At 39.7% G+C, this 18,692-nt stretch overlaps 1 long non-coding RNA gene across 4 annotated transcripts in view; it reads right to left on the bottom strand.

Annotated features, from left to right (window-relative positions):
• Nucleotides 1-18,692, bottom strand: part of LOC139028937 (uncharacterized) — a 59,518-nt gene that overhangs the window by 25,953 nt on the left and 14,873 nt on the right. For all 4 annotated transcript variants that reach the window (XR_011481164.1, XR_011481166.1, XR_011481165.1 and 1 more), the window contains one exon: nucleotides 3,133-3,390. This is a non-coding gene — a long non-coding RNA (uncharacterized lncRNA). The remainder of the gene's footprint in view (nucleotides 1-3,132; nucleotides 3,391-18,692) is intronic.

The following is an 18,692-nucleotide window of genomic DNA, read 5'->3' as shown; positions in this document are numbered from 1 at the left end:
TTTACTGAATCAAATGTAAATATCTTTATATCATGTTTTCTATTTTTTTAATGTTCAACGACTAAACAGGGGCAAAGCAAATGGGGGCATAAATCAATCAAAACCTCAACATACAAATATCCTAGCCTATATTATTCTATCAAGTTTGCTTAGAACAATCACTTTATTACCATTTGGCCGTAGTTACAGTTGTAGTAATAGTTGTGAATGTAGAGGTCTAGTTGTAGAGGCTATAGCCATAGGGGTGATGCTATTCCTTTACTGTTAGTAATTAGAAGTAGTGTAGCTATCCATGAAATAAATATTAGTGTTTTCAGTTAACTTAACATAAAAGGAACCGATCAGCAAGTTCAGCTCGGTTTTTACATTGAAAAGGGGATAGGTAATCTTAGCTGTTTCCCCATTTTTGAAATGGATGAGCTTCACTTGAACTGAAGTTGAATGCCAAAAGAAAACGGAGGCAAGCCCATCACAAATAAGTTGCCTAGTTTTGTTTCGGGTGTTGTCAGTACATAAGCCCGAACAAAAACATGACTACATATAGCCTAACTTCCATTCCTTTGTTGTTGAAATTCACTTAGTCGTAGGACATTTGAGTAAACAAAAAAAGTTCACTCACTAACAATATGACCAAGAGTGGTCACTACTTCAATGACAGGCCAAAATAACATGCAATTTTGCCCATAGGTTTTCAACCCATAACATCAACAATTGGCATTGTTAAAACTCCTATAGGATAGATACATGTTTTAAATAGGTCTATACAATTGTTTTTATTTGTTAATGATCTGATGGTTAATTTACATTGTAGATGTGAGCTACGAAAGATGATAGAATATGAGAAGCAAAATACAGTAACAAGCCGCTATGTATCCAGTAAGAGCACGTGTTTATACATATATAAATTCACACATAGGCTATATCCAAAAGGTTAGGTATGAGCCAAACAGACAGATGAAGCCACGTTGTAACATGCCTTCAGCGCCGTCTGCTGGCGAAATAGACAATAGCAAAACCACATTTATGAACCTAAAAGGTGTCATGTAACACTGTTATAGCCTAATACACTTATTTATTCTGTTGTGAACTATAATAATATAACTTGTAAAAGCTACCAACTACATGTTTAGTATACTGATAATCCCTTTTCATTTGTAGGCTACTTATGGTAGAACATTTGGCTATGAATGATGCTGTAGATCCTGTAGATCCTGGAAAAGCATCAAATCGGCCAATACATAAATGTATCGAGAATCTGGACACTGTATAGACTGTATTTTTAGGACACATTCTTGTGAGCGTGTGCTTACAAAATCTTAAAAATTTCAGTGATATGCATCTACAATGCTTAACCTATAATATTACATACAATTATATTTTAAATAAAATAATTATAGGCCTATTTTGTATATTTCATCAAACATCACTACTTATTTAAATTATATAGAAATTGGTACATAGTTTATTACCACCATATTGAAAAGTTTAACATTTGAGTAATTGGGTGAGATGTGGCGATAGGTAGGCCTAGGCTACAGCAGAGCACACCATTATAATGCAAGTTAGAAATAGCCCTCTCCTCTATCTGCATATGGGTGTGTTGCCCGCTATTTGTAATCTGCTTATGATAATGTGAAAGAAACAGCGGGAGTCTGCAACATCATGAAGAATACTTAACAGGAGTTTCCCTGCATTTGTAATTAGCAAACCGACAACTAACAAAATTGCGGGCAAACACCATTTGACCACTCTTGAGACCAAACCAACCTCTACTTCTGTTTGCAGCATATAAACCATATTTGCAATGAAGGCTGGACGGAGCAAAGGGCATGATAACAAATGTATAGAGTATTTTATTTATGTATAAACTAAAAAATAAAATCACTGCAATTCATGGCAAATTAACTTTGTCATTTATAGTAAGAGCAAACATTAAATTCAGGCCCATCCCTATCAACTCTTGAGCATAATGAGTGTGAAAATGTCTTAAAGAGGGAATTTGTTATAGATTGTTTTTTTTATAAAGCCTCCCCTTCTCAAAAATGTAGTCACTGTTGCTCCCTTTCAAAATTGACACCTCACCCGATAATAAACCAAGCCTGCCATAATAACCCTTGGGCCTATAGCCTAACTCATTACGCAATCTCCCATCACACTTTCTCCTTAAAAATCAATATTTACTCAATATAATCCAACATAACCAAACCAGCCCTGATATTACTAATTGGATGTAATATGTTTATTTAATAAATGGGTTTACTTTTTCAACAGATCCTTCCTTTTCTCAGCGAGAGAGAGAGCAGAATAGAGAGAGAGACTCAGGTAAGAAAATATATAGAATTATGAATCTCCAAGCTTCATATTATTGTCCACTAGGGGCCGTGCCAGTTATTGGAGAGCAGTGCACCACAGAAAATATTACCTTCTGAGCACTCAATACATATAGCCTATGAAATACCAAAGGGACAGGGAGTGGACGGTTAAAAAGTGCAATTTTGAAACTAATATTCTTAGACTTGCTTAGCTTTAGCAAAACAATATTTTAATGATTTTTCTCTAATTTGGTATATTTTTTATTAACTCCAAACTCGAAATCAGTATTGTAGGTATAGAGTCAAATGTATAAATATATTTTAAACATTTACTTTGGACCAACCCTGTTTCAATAGGCCTATTTATGATTGACAGCCTAATCTCAGCAAATTGGCCAGAATAGTTCAAATCCAAATGAAACAATCTTGAAAATTATTGAGAGTAATGTTTAGGCTAAAGATCAAACATTACTTCTGCTGAGAAATAAGGAGAATTTCATAAATCAAACAAAATGTCCCAAAAATATAATTGGAACATTCTAAACCAGTCTACAAAAACAAAACAAAGCCAGTAGCCTACAAAAGAAACAAACCAAAAAACACTTACACTTTGGATAGTTACGCTATAATAGAAAATCTACTTAAAATCTAATGTTTGCGAGTGTTGAGCAAGCTTTAAATGATGTCCGATACATCAATGGAAAAAGAACCCACGAACCACTGAAGCTCATAATGCGATACTCTCACACTGCTGTGCACTGCATTCGCGCATGCTGCTTTTCACTGTCCACGGACCACTCTAGACTGCAATGCTACTTACGTGCCAGTTTGGGTGTTGTCCTCATCTTTGGGTGATTGGCAGAAAAGAGGATGGAACATCATCTGTCCGATTCAAGAACCACTCTTCAGCCGCCGGAGAACTCTCTCTCGCTCGACCGAAACAGCTGTATGCTCTCTGGGCACCTCTCCCTCTTTACTAGCCCCCTAGTCCGCAGATTTTTTACAAGAGCCAGTGCTCCTACTTCAGCGTACTGCCGCTCATGCTCCTCGCTGAACGCTGGTCCTTTGCTCGCTACCCCTGTAAGAAGAAAAGCCGTTTATGGCTACACACAATCTGAAAAGGGGCCGATTTAAAAAGAGAAGAATGCATCAAGAACAACAAAAGTCAGTTATACCAAGTCTGCTTCACCCCCCCCCCACCCCCCACCCCCACCACCACCACTACAACCACCCCACATAATGAGAAGGGAAAGCTTTATATTTTTTCAGTGGGTATTCAGAGATAATTTGAAGCCATTGTTTCTGATACAGATGGTTCTTTTTAATACAATAACACTGCTCTTTGTGAATTCTACCCACTATAAAAATCTAAAGCGTTCTCCTGAATAACCATTTTGTTCTCGCTTGTATAGGGCCAACAAAAGCTGCCGTGAGGTAATGGGCTTGGTTTATTGAAAGGCATAGAATAGGGATTTGATAAAGATTTTTTTTCTTTGCAGAAAGTAGGCTCTATTGCAATGTCAAGAGAAACTAGTTGAAGAAAATGTTAGCTATAGGTTGGTTATTATTATTATTATTATTATTAACATACATTCCCCAAAACGACCATTCACAAGCTGAATCCTTAAACTGTACAGAAAACGAATGAGAGTGACAATGTTTTGGAGACATAGGCTACAATAGACAATGATAAAATGAACTGTGGTTAAGGATTTTGAATTAAGCTTAAAAATTACATATATCAGTGGGTTTAAAATCTCAATACTATTCTTACCATGGATTTCACATAGCATCATTTTTTTGTGAAGTGAGATGATTGAATTTAGCATTCAGGGAGCATGAGAAGGTTTCTATAGCCATTTAAAGTAACAGTATTCAATCTGCAGTTGATGCCATTTGTAATTAAGCTATAGGTAATCAATAAAGTGCTTAAGGAATTACAAAGGGAGCACCGAAGTTTAGCCAAACAAAATATATTGCATATCACCAATTGTTAGGGCTGGATTTACTCTCCATGTCACCTAGGCTTTGGCTTTGGCCTGACTCAAGGTCTTTATCACTCCTGACAGGGAGCTGGAGGAGAAAGGAGGAATCTCAAGACAAAAGGTCTCAGCAGGGAAAGTTGTTAGTCAGTGGTTCTACGTTTGTCTACTTTTCTATAGGAATTACTGGCTTCCTCTACCTTCCTATAGCTCCATACTGACAGTAATCCACTCCAGTGGCAGCAAGGGCTTTGTCTTCTCATATAACATGGTTCACCATTCATCTCTAAGGTGCTGCTACAAAGGGGTGAGCAATAATGACTTCAATCAAAATTCTACCCCTGTTAATTAGCTTGCAAGGTGCACCCAAGAAGAGGGAGGGAGTTGAACAGATTATGTAGGGGACGTCTAATAACAACAACAAAAACAGTAATCGGGTGATAGGATTATTATGGAGGAGTTGAGTGACAAAATGTTCCACTGCCTCCGCCTCGTTTTAAATCAGTGCAGCTAACAGTAATCTGAAAATGTTTCATGTCTTTCTCAAAACTCACTTTCAAAGCACTTTCCTTACTCCCCATTGAGAGTCAAGGAAAAGTATCTTGGCTTTAAGTATTATTGTCAAGCGGATTAACAGATTTACTGTTAGTAATGTGCTTTGCCATAGATCGCATTATTAACTTTTATCTCCAAGTTAGAATCAAAGTCAAATGAGTCATACAATGGATGTCTTTGGATGATTTTAATTGAAACTATTTGAGATAAAAATGATACAATGCAACAGCTCGTTGTTTTCTAGGCAGAGTCTAATAACAGCTGGGCTGAGAGAGTTCACCTAGATAGTGTTTTGAGCATCACAGATTGCTAATGCATTTCAGATGAAAAACTGGGCATTCATATCTGCAACATGGGCTTTTCATTTCCATATGCATGAGGCCACATTTGCGGCGCCTGTTTGTGTGCATTTATTTTACACAACCACATCCTAATGGGAGGATGACACTCGAGACCCCATTCTTTTCTCTTTACGCGAGACACTGAATCTGTAATCAATGAGAGAGTAGTCCTCCAAAAGCCCACAAGGCCAGAGACCTGTCAGTCATGTGTCACATTGATCCCTCATGTGAACTACCATGGCAATGAATAGAGAGTGTAAACCCATGCACACTCATTCACTCTCATACTCACAGGGACCAGTTCACTGTGGACAGCTCTCATCACATCAGGGGCTAGCTACTCAGTGCTCACTGCATGAAATAACTCCAATGTGATTAAGGTAGCATAATCAATAATTGGTTGATAGGCAATATGATGGTTTGAAAAAACAGATGGTCTTTGACATGAAATGCTAAAGCTCTAGAAACTCTAATCTGCTTGTCATACAGAGCAGATATACAATCGTGTAATGTTAATACACTACTCAAGGAAAATGTGGAGAGAAGATGCATTTTCCCCCTCACTTACCAAGGAACACCAATGGGACCCTTCTCATTCACAAATACTGTACATGTTTTTAATTTGTATATAATATATTTGATACACATATATACATATTTGATATGGCTCTTTCAAGGTCTTTCCCTTCTAAAACGCCTGTTCAAAATGGGTCAACTGACTGTCACATACGAAGAAAAAGATACCAATATGATCATACATTATGGTATATCACCAGTCAGAGCAGATAAAAACTGAGAAACATATGTTTTATATTTGCACATGTTGTCTCGCTTCACTAGCATTTGTTTATAAAATAAAAAATGTATATGGAGTCTGACTGGGGAATTTGGAAAGCAGGACACACACACACACACACACACACACACACACACACACACACACACACACACACACACACACACACACACACACACACACACACACACACACACACACACACACACACACACACACACACACACACACACACACACACACGCACACACGCACACACACGCACACACACGCACACACACCAGCTGAAAGGAGAGGATTTCAAGACAAAGTAAACCCACCTCACACAACCCTCTGCCAAAAACCAATGACATACACGTCAACTGTGAAAGTCTGAGCACAACACAGGTAAAACAACACTGGTAACTATTCACTGGAAGTGCTCTAATGCATAGCACAGTATTAACCTAGTGACAAAACACCTGTCATAATATGCTGTGACAGACTGTAATAATAGTCATAAGCATTATGAATAATAATCTAATCCTATTAAATTGAAGATGTGTGATACTTATGAATTGTCATGAGTTATGACCTGGTATAATTTCTATGACAGTGCTATGGTTGCACTGTCAAGTCATATCATCAGATAATCTGCATTTTCCCAGGTATAGAAGCAAATGCTGTACATATGCAATGTCAAACAATCTCAACAAAATGAAGCATGGTTATTGCCATAGTCATATCAACAGCTACGCTATGTGACACAGAGTACATAGACAGAGTGAAAATCACCTGACAATAGGGTCGAACCGGCTTGAACCTAAACAGGAACATTTTTTGAGCGACAACCCACATGGAAAACAGTAATGTAGCAACAATAGCAGAAAATAGGTGGCGGTCCCATCAGATAACAAAAGTCCGCACTGTAAAACACACATAATAGATCCAGCTAAGTGGCAGAAGTGACGATACGCTACCACAGCGCTTACTACACAGTTACTCTCGCCATCAGACTACCATTGGTTTTGTTTACTGGCCAATTTGAGTTAAAATAAAGCTTTGCTTCTGCTGACTGCACATCATTATCCATGAGACTATAATCCCAGCAGCAAATCCTATAGCTTCCAGAGCCAGGGCCCTTTGTTTGGGATTACTGACAGTTTAGCCTATAACAAAGAGAAATGAGGCGTTCACCTCATCCTCTGTAATTAAGTGTGGAGAGTAATTTAGGTGGCAAACCAAGACACCCAAGGCAGCATAGGATGATACCTTTTAGACGCTGGCCACATCATGTCACACAGACAGTGATACCAAGCAGAGTACAGCAGAAGACAGCAGACCCACTGGACTGGACTGGATTTACAGTGCATTCAGAAAGTATTCAGACCCCTTGACTTTTTTCACATTTTGTTACGTTACAGCCTTATTCTAAAATGTATTATATAAATGTTTTTCCTCATCAATCTACACACAAAACCCCATGATGACAAAGCAAAAACAGTTTTTATTTTTTTAAATGTTGTTTAAAATTTATTGAAAATAAAAAACAAAAATACCTTATTTACATAAGTATTCAGACCCTTTGCTGCGATACTCGAAATTGACCTCAGGAGCATCCTGTTTCCATTGATGTTTCTACAACTTGATTGGAGTCCACCTGTGGACAATTCAATTGATTTGACATGATTTGGAAAGGCACACACCTGTTTTTATAAGGTCCCGCAGTTGTCAGAGCAAAAACAAAGCCATCAGGTCGAAGGAATTGTCCGTAGAGCTCCAAGACCGGATTGTGTTGAGGCACAGAACTGGGGAAGGGTACCAAAAAATTTCTGGAGCATTGAAGGTCCCCAAGAACACAGTGGCCTACATCATTTTGAAATGGAAGAAGTTCGGAACCACCAAGACTCTTCCTAGAGCTGGCCGTCCGGCCAAACCGAGCAATCAAGGGAGAAGGGCCTTGGTCAGGGAGCTGACTAAGAACCCGATGGTCACTCTGACAGAGCTCCAGTTCCTCTGCGGAGATGATAGAACCTTCCAGAAGGACAACCATCTCTGCTGCATTCCACCAATCAGGCCTTTAGTGTAGAATGGCCAGACAGAAGCCACTCCTCAGTAAAAGGCACATGACAGTCCGCTTGGAGTTTGCCAAAAGGCACCTAAAAGAACTCTCAGAACATGAGAAACAAGATTCTCTGGTCTGATGAAACCAAGATGGAACTCTTTGGTCTGAATGCCAAGCGAGGGATTGAGGGAAAGATGAACGTAGCAAAGTACAGAGAGATCCTTGATGAAAACCTGCTCCAGAGCGCTCAGGACCTCAGACTGGGGTGAAGGTTTACCTGCCAACAGGACAACGACCCTAAGCACACAGCCAAGACAACGCAGGAGTGGCTCCGGGACAAGTCTCTGAATGTCCTTGAGTGGCCCAGCCAGAGCCCGGACTTGAACCCAAATAAACATCTCTGGAGAGACCTGGAAATAGCTGTGCACCGACACCTGACAGAGCTTGAGAGGATCTGAAGAGAAGAATGGAAGAAACTCCACAAATACAAGTGTGCCACGCTTGTAGCGTCATACCCAAGAAGACCCGAGGATGTAATCGCTGCCAAAGGTGCTTCAACAAAGTACTGAATAAAAGGGTCTGAATACTTATGAAAATGTGATATTTAATTTTTAATTTTTAATACATTTACAACAAAAAAAATCTAAAAACCTGTTTTTGCTTTGTCATTATGGGGTATTGTGTGTTGATTGATGAGGGAAAAAAGATTTAATCCATTTTAAAATAAGGCTGTAGCGTAACAAAATGTGGAAAAAGTCCAGGGGTCTGAACACTTTCTGAATGCACTGTAAACTACTGTACAACCACACATCTTTAAACCAGTTATCCATTTAGTTCCAGATGTCATCACACGGCAACAATTAAAAAACACATTCTGGGACAAATAGAAGATCAAGATGTGTATGATATTGAATATTTTAATTAAAGCGTCAACTAATTTTTCTTACACTATAGAGGTGAACAGGCAGGTGCTTCAGATGTACCAATACAAGGCAGAATTAATGGGATTATTTTCCTACATTGGTTTACCATTTGTTTGTTCATTATGACATGTATATACTTTTCCCACTTTAAGCCATGTAATTAAACATCCCTAACACATCCATGAAAACACAGCATAGTTTGCCAGTAGGATTTCCACAGGCCAGTGGAACCTCAAGTGGTGTCCATCTAAGCTGTTGACCGTATCCTCCATCCATTTGGGAAGAGCTCCAGACAGCCTGAGGAGATGGGGCTGGGGGCTGGCGACTGGCAGCTGGCTGAAGATGGCGGGGTGGTGAAAGGCACTAGGCAGTCATAGGCGGGACAGACATAGCTCCCTCCACTCAAGTCGGCAGGCCTAGCTGGCGCCAGGCATGGAGCGTTAAGCGAAGTCCGGACCGGGATAGAATAGGCCTCTCTGCTGCTCAGGCCAGGAACATGTAGATACAAGTATGCTCCAGACACACAAGGCTGGACCGCCATCTGACAGGGCTGAGCTGCCTTTGATAGAGGTGGAAAGCTTTTTTTTGATGTCCCGTCCAGGGCTCTGAGTCAAAATGGCTATCTTGTGGTGGACTTTGTGAAAGCCGGGGAAATCTGGTAAAAAATAAAGACTATTCCCTTGCTACTGCACACACACAAAAATAATGTTTTGTGGTAAGTGGCTGGACAAAGAGAGCCTTTAATAATAAAGGCATTTAGTATCCATCTGCAGAGAAATACCAATGCTCACTATCACTCATCTACTGCAAATTCTCTATTTCAATTATGAAATTGTTCATAGTGCCTAAATAAAATAATTATTTTGGTGTCCTCTCAAAAATAGTTTCAATTGTCATTTCTAAAAATGCCCACATGTGCTGAAGATATCTATTGACATAAAAAAAGGTTACTTCATGGGGTACTTTTTATATGAGGTTACACCAAATGACAGATATCAGTTTTCTTACAAAAACATATGATGTCATAAGAGCCTGAATAAAGAAGAAAAATGTATGCATCCACACACAACCACCTCATATACATTTTGGGAGAAATATAAATCTACACTTTCCTGGAAATTCAAAATCATATACAAAGAAAATGGTGAATGAAACTTGCATATGTGATGTGAGTTGAATGAGAGCCATCCTGCCCTGCAGTATGAGTCCAGTAGTAGCCTACAGACAGGGCCAGAGAGAGAGAGAGAGAGAGATTTGTTTATTTCTTAAGCGTCTAAAGGCAGGTTTATACTCCAGTGGAATATCTGTCGACTGTCGCTGCGACTGTCTGTTTCCTTGTTACACAGACATGAAAAAAGTTAAACTTTGACCCTGTCGCTGCCTCCGTTGTCATGGGTACATGGGACAGGCTGTGCACAGGCTGTGGCTGGAGCCACTGGAACTACGTAACCATGACAAAGAATCTAACCTTTTCCATCAAACGCCTGGTTAACAGCTAGCTGGTTAACATTAGCATACTATATAGCTAAAATACAGAATACCTACAGAACACATAAAAACATACATTTAACATTATGGAGGACTGTATTTTTGTAGAATGGCTGTTAAGTGCAGTTATGGTACATCCTTGTCTCTATGCAGTTGAGACAAATTACTATAAAGATGGTCGGAAAGAAGTGAACTCCTGGCTAGCAATTACTAGCCAGCTTAATTCAGCCCATAAGTAAACTGACGTTAGCCGAGCTAGCTAGATAGCGAAGCTAATTCTTGACTACTTAATCTATGACGCATCAAACAAACAAACAAATATATGTTTAAATCAAATTGATTGCTCTAGCCATTCACATCCGCATACAGTTGAAGTCGGAAGTTTACATACACCTTAGCCATTTAAACTCAGTTTGTAAACCCATGCAGAGCAAGGGGAACAACTACTCCAAGTCTCAGAGCGAGTGACGTTTGAAACGGTATTAGCGCGCACCCTGCTAACTAGCTAGCCATTTCACATCGGTTACACCAGCCTAATCTCGGGAGTTGATAGGCTTGAAGTCATAAACAATGCTTGAAGCATTGCGAAGACCTGCTGGCAAAAGGCACGAAAGTGCTGCTGGAATGAATGCTTACGGGCCTGCTGGTGCCTACCATCGCTCAGTCAGACTGCTCTATCAAAGCATAGACTTAATTATAACATAATAACACATAGAAATACGAGCCTTAGGTCATTAATATGGTCGGATCCGGAAACTATCATCTCGAAAACAAAACGTTTATTTAACAAAACGTATTTTATCTAACGGGTGGTCCATAAATCTAAATATTCCTGTTACATTGCACAACCTTCAATGTTATGTCATAATTACATAAAATTCTGGCAAATTAGTTTGCAACGAGCCAGGCGGCCCAAACTGTTGCATATACCCTGACTGCGTGCAATGAACGCAAGAGAAGTGAAACAATTTCACCTGGTTAAAATTGCCTGCTAACCTGGATTTCTTTTAGCTAAATATGCAGGTTTAAAAATATATACTTCTGTGTATTGATTTTAAGAAAGGATTTGATGTTTATGGTTAGGTACAGTCGTGCATGTCACGGCTGTTGAAAGAAGAGGACCAAGGTGCAGTGTGGTGAGCGTACATATTCCTTTATTTAAGTGAATACGCCGACAAAACAATAAATACTACAAAACAAACCGTGAAGCTAAAGGCTATATGCCATAAACAAAGTAAACTTCCCACAAAGACAGGTGGGAAAAAGGCCTACCTAAGTATGGTTCTCAATCAGAGACAACGATAGACAGCTGTACCTAATTGAGAACCCTACCCGGCCAAAACATAGAAATACAAATAATAGAACATAGAATACCCACCCCAACTCACACCCTGACCAAACCAAAATAGAGACATAAACAGGATCTTTAAGGTCAGGGCGTGACAGTGCAACGATTGTGCTTTTTTTGCAAATGCGCTTTTGTTAAATCATCCCCCGTTTGGCGAAGTTGGCTGTCTTTGTTAGGAAGAAATAGTCTTCACACAGTTCGCAACGAGCCAGGCGGCCCAAACTGCTGCATATACCCCGACTCTGTTGCAAGAGAAGTGACACAATTCTCCTAGTTAAAATAAATTCATGTTAGCAGGCAATATTAACTAAATATGCAAGTTTAAAAATATATACTTGTGTATTGATTTTAAGAAAGGCATTGATGTTTATGGTTATGTAAACGTTGGAGCAACGACAGTCCTTTTTCGCGAATGCGCACCGCATCGATTATATGCAACGCAGGACACGCTAGATAAACTAGTAATATCATCAACCATGTGTAGTTAACTAGTGATTATGATTGATTGATTGTTTTTTAAAAGATACGTTTAATGCTAGCTAGCAACTTACCTTGGCTTCTTACTGCATTCGCGTAACAGGCAGGCTCCTCGTGGAGTGCAAAGTAAGGCAGGTGGTTAGAGCGTTGGACTAGTTATCCGTAAGGTTGCAAGATTGAATCCCTGAGCTGACAAGGTAAAAATCTGTTGTTCTGCCCCTGAACAAGGCAGTTAACCCAGTAGGCCGTGATTGAAAATAAGTATATGTTCTTAACTGACTTGCCTAGTTAAATAAAGGTGTAAAAAAACAAAAACAAACAAAAAAATGTTAATCGGCCATTCCAATTAATCGGTCGACCTCTAGTTAGGATCACCACTTAATTTCAAGAATGTGAAATGTCAGAATAATAGTAGAGAGAATTATTTATTTCAGCTTTTATTTCTTTCATCACATTCCCTGTGGGTCAGAAGTTTACATACACTCAATTAGTATTTGGTAGCATTGCCTTTAAATTGTTTAACTTGGGTCAAACTTTTCGGATAGCCTTCCACAAGCTTCCCACAATAAGTTGGGTGAATTTTGGCCCATTCCTCCTGACAGAGCTGGTGTAACTGAGTCAGGTTTGTAGGCCTCCTTGCTTGCACACATTTTTCAGTTCTCCTCACAAATTTTCTATAGGATTGAGGTCAGGGCTTTGTGATGGCCACTCCATTACCTTGACTCTGTTGTCCTTCAGCCATTTTGACACAACTTTGGAAGTATGCTTGGGGTCATAGTCCATTTGGAAGACCCATTTGCGACCAAGCTTTAACTTCCTGACTGATGTCTTGAGATGTTGCTTCAATATATCCACATAATTTTCCTGCCTCATGATGCCATCTATTTTGTGAAGTGCACCAGACCGTCCCGCAGCAAGCACCCCCACAACATGGTGCTGCCACCCCTGTGCTTCATGGTTGGGATGGTGTTCTTCGGCTTGCAAGCCTCCCCCTTTTTCTTCCTAACATAACAATGGTCATTATGGCCAAACAGTTGTATTTTTGTTTCATCAGACCAGAGGACATTTCTCCAAAAAGTACGATCTTTGTTCCCATGTGCAGTTGCAAACCGTAGTCTGGCTTTTTTATGGCGGTTTTGGAGCAGTGGCTTCTTCCTTGCTGAGCGGCCTTTCAGGTTATGTCAATATAGGACTCGTTTTACTATGGATATAGATACTTTTGTACCTGTTTCCTCCAGCATCTTCACACAGTCCTTTGCTGTTGTTCTGGGATTGATTTGCACTTTTCGCACCAAAGTATGTTCATCTCTAGGAGACAGAACGTGTCTCCTTCCTGAGCGGTATGATGGCTGCGTGGTCCCATGGTGTTTATACTTGTGTACTATTGTTTTTACAGATGAACGTGGTACCTTCAGGCATTTGGAAATTGCTCCCAAGGATGAACCAGACTCGTGGAGGTCTACAATTTTGTTTCTTGGCTGATTTCTTTTGATTTTCCCATGATGTTAAGTAAGAGTTTGAAGGTAGGACTTGAAATACATCCACAGGTACACCTCCAATTGACTCAAATGATGTCAATTAGCCTATCAGAAGTTTCTAAAGCCTTGACATCATTTTCTGGAATTTTCCAAGCTGTTTAAAGGCACAGTCAACTTAGTGCATGATAACTTCTGACCCACTGGAATTGTGATATAGTGAATTATAAGTGAAATAATCTGTCTGTAAACAATTGTAGGAAAAATTACCTATGTCATGCACAAAGTAGATGTCCTAACCGACTTTCCAAAACTATAGTTTGTTAACAAGAAATTGTGAAGAGGTTGAAAAACGAGTTTTAACGACACCAACCTAAGTGTATGTAAACTTCTGGCAACTGTATGTAATAAAATCCACCACCACAAACAAATATCCACCAAACTAATCTAGCCCATAACAGCTGCAGCCTACCTCAACAAGATTAACCCGCTAACTGGGGAATTGCATTGCCTTTACTTTTTATCAATGAGTCTAGCCTATTACTAACTGTAGGGTCAGAGTCAGTCTTTCCCCTGCTTGCCCATAGGTAGGCAATGAGTTTTTTTGATGATTGGGGACGGCAGGTAGCCTAGTGGATAGAGCGTTGGACTAGTAACCGAAAGGTTGCGAGATCGAATCCCCAAGGTAAAAATCTGTCGTTCTGCTCCTGAACAAGGCAGTTAACCCACTGTTCTTTGCCTAGTTAAATAAATGTCAAATATATATATATATATATATTTTTTTTTTAATGATGTAGGTAGGGAGCAAAAAGTGATTGGAGCCTGTTGAATTTTGCCAGTGGCATTTGTAGGTAATGTGAGAAGAGTACATGATTGTCTGTTTTCATCTCGTGGTATTCTCCACGTTGCTGTCTCCTACTGTTAAAAAAACTAAATAATAATCATAAGGAATAAGGTTTTGAAGTGTCAGGAAATATATATACACATTGTAGAATAATATTGAAGACATCAAAACTATGAAATAACACATGTGGAATCATGTAATAACCCAAAAAGTTTTACATTTTCTTTTTATATTTGAGATTCTTCAAAGTAGCCACCCTTTGCCTTGATGACAGCTTTGCACACTCTTGGCATTCTCTTAACCAGCTTCATGAGGTAGTCACCTGGAATGCATTTCAATTAACAGGTGTGCCTGGCTAAAAGTACATTTGTGGAATGTCTTTCCTTCTTAATGCGTTTGAGCCAATCAGTTGTGTTGTGACCAGGTAGGGTTGGTATACAGAAGATAGCCCTATTTGGTAAAAGACCAAGTCCATATGGCAGGAACAGCTCAAATAAGCAAAGAGAAACAATAGTCCATCATTACTTTAAGACATGAAGGTCAGTCAATACAGAACATTTCAAGAACCATGAAAGTTTCTTCAAGTGCAGTTGCAAAAACCATCAAGCGCTATAATGAAACTGGCTCTCATGAGGACCACCACAGGAAAGGAAGACCCAGAGTTACCTCTGCTGCAGAGGATAAGCTCATTAGAGTTAACAGATTGCAGCCCAAATAAAACAGACACATCTCAACATGAACTGTTCAGAGGAGACTGTGTGAATCAGGCCTTCATGGTTGAATTGCTGCAAAGAAACCACTACTAAAGTACACCAATAATAAGAAGAGACTTGCTTGGGCCAAGAAACATGAGCAATGGACATTAGACCGGTGTAAATCTGTCCTTTGATCTGAGTCCAAATGTGAGATTTTTGGTTCAAACCGCCGTGTCTTTGTGAGATGCAGAGAAGGTGAACGGATTATCTTTGCATATGTGGTTTCCACCATGAAGCATGAAGGAGAAGGTGTTTATTTATTTATTTTTATTTCACCTTTATTTAACCAGCTAGGCCAGTTGAGAACAAGTTCTCATTTACAACTGCAATTATTTTATTTTTTTTAACTTATATTTAACCCCTTTTTTTGGGTAGACACAAAACTGTTTTAAGATGGAATTGTTTGAAGATTGTCATACCATGGATCATTTAGCTATTTGTTTTTGAATTTAAGGTGTTTGGGTATAAAAAAAAGATATATAAAAAATTATTTGATAAAATATTGAATTTGGCCTTTACTACTTGAGCCCATAGAAACAATTTTGAAGCTTCAGGAAATATATATATATTTTTACATATATTTAACCTCTTTTTTGTGTAGGCACAAAACTACCTCCATACTTCCACAATTGTTTTTCAAATCAAATTGTATTTGTCAAACGAGCCGAATACAACAGGTATTTACAGACCTTACAGTGAAATGCTTACTTACAAGCCCTTAACCAACAATGCAGTTTAATAAAAAAAAAATAATAATAATTAAAGAGCAGCAGTAAAATAACAATAGCGAGGCTATATACAGGGGGTACCGGTACATAGTCAATGTGCGTGGGCACCGGTTAGTCAAAGTAATTGAGCTAATATGTAAATGTAGGTAGAGTTATTAAAGTGATAATAACCAGAGAGTAGCAGCAGCAGCGTAAAATGCAAATAGGGGTACAATGCAAATAGTCTGAGTAGCCATTTGATTAGATGTTCAGGAGTCTTATGGCTTCGGGGTAGAAGCTGTTTAGAAGCCTCTTGGACCTAGACTTGGCGCTTCGGTACCGCTTGCCGTGCGGTAGCAGAGAGAACAGTCTATGACTAGGGTGGCTGGAGTCTGACAATTTTTAGGGCCTTCCTCTGACACCGCCTGGTATAGAGGTCCTGGATGGCAGGAAGCTTGGCCCCAGTGATGTACTGGGTCATACCGGTATCGGTCACTTTCCGACGAGTGCCGTGACACTTGTGAAAAATGGAGAACACCATCGTCTTAGCGAGAATCTCCCCTTTCTACAATGGGGTCACATCAGTTTATAGCCCAAACGGTTTACGTGACAAGACTGATTTTCTGGATGTCTCATGGTTTGACAAACACTGCTGTAGCTCAGCAACCTTCCACCCCAGATGCGAAAGGCCGCCATAGGCAGATGTGGTGGATTGAGACGCAGCCCATGCTGACAGGGATGTTTTTATTGACAGGGAGGGGGGAGAGATCACACCATGGAGTTAATGTGAGAAGACCAGAGAGACCTGAGACACAGTAGCCTCTACCATCAGACAAGCCATGACTTGACACACATTTCTCATTTCCTTAGCTTTCTTACCCCTTCTTTAAACACTAGTTGTAGAATTTCACAACTAGCTCATAAAGGCCTGTGGCCCACGGGAAGATAAATCTTTGGCGTTTGCCTGTCTGTGAAAAGCAAAGAGAGCCTTTGACTTATGGAGGCTTACGACGTCCATTGTCACCATTAGGAATGGCAGGAACTCCATGGGAAAGATCCCAATGTGCTGTACTGATACTTTAAACACCAGCATAAAGGGAGGGGGAACTTGTGGCAAGTGCATGCAACAGTTTGCAACATCTGCCTTTCTGTGTGTGTGTGTGTGTGTGTGTGTGTGTGTGTGTGTGTGTGTGTGTGTGTGTGTGTGTGCGTGTGCGTGTGCGTGTGCGTGTGCGTGTGCGTGTGCGTGTGCGTGTGGCGTTGTGCGTTGTGCGTGTGTGTGCGTGCGTGCGTGCGTGCGTGCGTGTACGTGCTCCTGCCAGAGAGCACTTAAAAGCTGTCAGCTCTTTACCTCCCACTGTTAACATCTGCTATGCTTAACGTTGCCATGTAACTCAGTAGTACAGCAGATACAGGCTAATAGAATCAAATGATCACACGCTGCCAACCCTTATCACGTTACACGGACACATTTCATTATGACGCAACAAGCAGATTTGTTGTTAGATGATTATCAATTAGAGTAAGCTTGAGGCTGGCGTAAAACCTAAACATACTGCTCACGTAAGGCGTGTAAGTAATCTACTTAAATCCCTATTTTCTTATCACATCACATTCATATTAAATTAGTAGCTAATAGCGTGTAACGAGAGTTAGATACAGTTTATGGTCATTTCCTGCCGTTTAAGTATATCATTTCGGATATTCAATTCAAACGGCAATTCTTGGCTACATGTTGTTTCCGAAATTGTTCACTGTTGACAATGTTTTCAGCTGAAGTGAGTCTTTTTGATAAATAAATTTTACTTCAATATATGCACATTACAACTTTAGTTACCATTTGAGATTTTTCAGGTGCGGATTTTGAACAATGTCAAAGTATCTGCCATACTTTTAGCAGTAATGAACTGACTAGTCAACCAAGATACAAGACCCACCTCTGCTATAATGTACATTTAAAAAGAGCTCTGTTTCTAAGTGAGTGTGTCTGGGAGTGTGAAAGGCCAGGACAGAGGAACATGACAGCTGTCTGTCTGTCTCTGGCATGGCATTGTTGCTCAGGCATTGGGGCCAGGACCTGACATACATCCAAGATGCAGACTGCTGGACTACCCCCAACTACCCCCAATTCCCCCATTGATGTTTGTTCAAAATCAATAAAAATGATCTTGGAGTCCATATGCCATTTGGCAGCTCCATCTTGTGCGCTCATCTTTGACTATAGAGGCCATACTGTACAATGGAGTAGCCGAGCGCATGTAATTTGTCAAGCTAATCTCCAGCACTCTTACATTGATTTTTCCCCCTCTCTGATTCCTTAGCCTCTAGTCATTATGAACACAAAAACGAACTTAATCATATAGTGTGTTAATGCATGGGTCACAATAACCCCATGTTCTTGCCCTCTGGTAATTTCAGGCTTTCTTTATATTTTCTTCTGAAATCTTTTTACAGGTCACTGTCCTATTTTTGGAAAATGGAAAATGTACAGTTGCGCATATGTTGGCCTAATCTTTTCTGAACTAGAAATAGAAATGTATGTAAAATCTCTTCTTCTCTCTCCTTGATTATGTTTTTATAAACTGTATGTTTGATATGATCATAACACAGGGAGTATTCTCTTCAAAATGTATTTTATATACAGT

This window comes from Salvelinus sp. IW2-2015, linkage group LG16 (assembly GCF_002910315.2).
Source record: "Salvelinus sp. IW2-2015 linkage group LG16, ASM291031v2, whole genome shotgun sequence".
In the NCBI taxonomy this organism is placed as follows: Eukaryota; Metazoa; Chordata; class Actinopteri; order Salmoniformes; family Salmonidae; genus Salvelinus; species Salvelinus sp. IW2-2015.
This window is presented reverse-complemented; position numbering and strand designations above follow the sequence as displayed.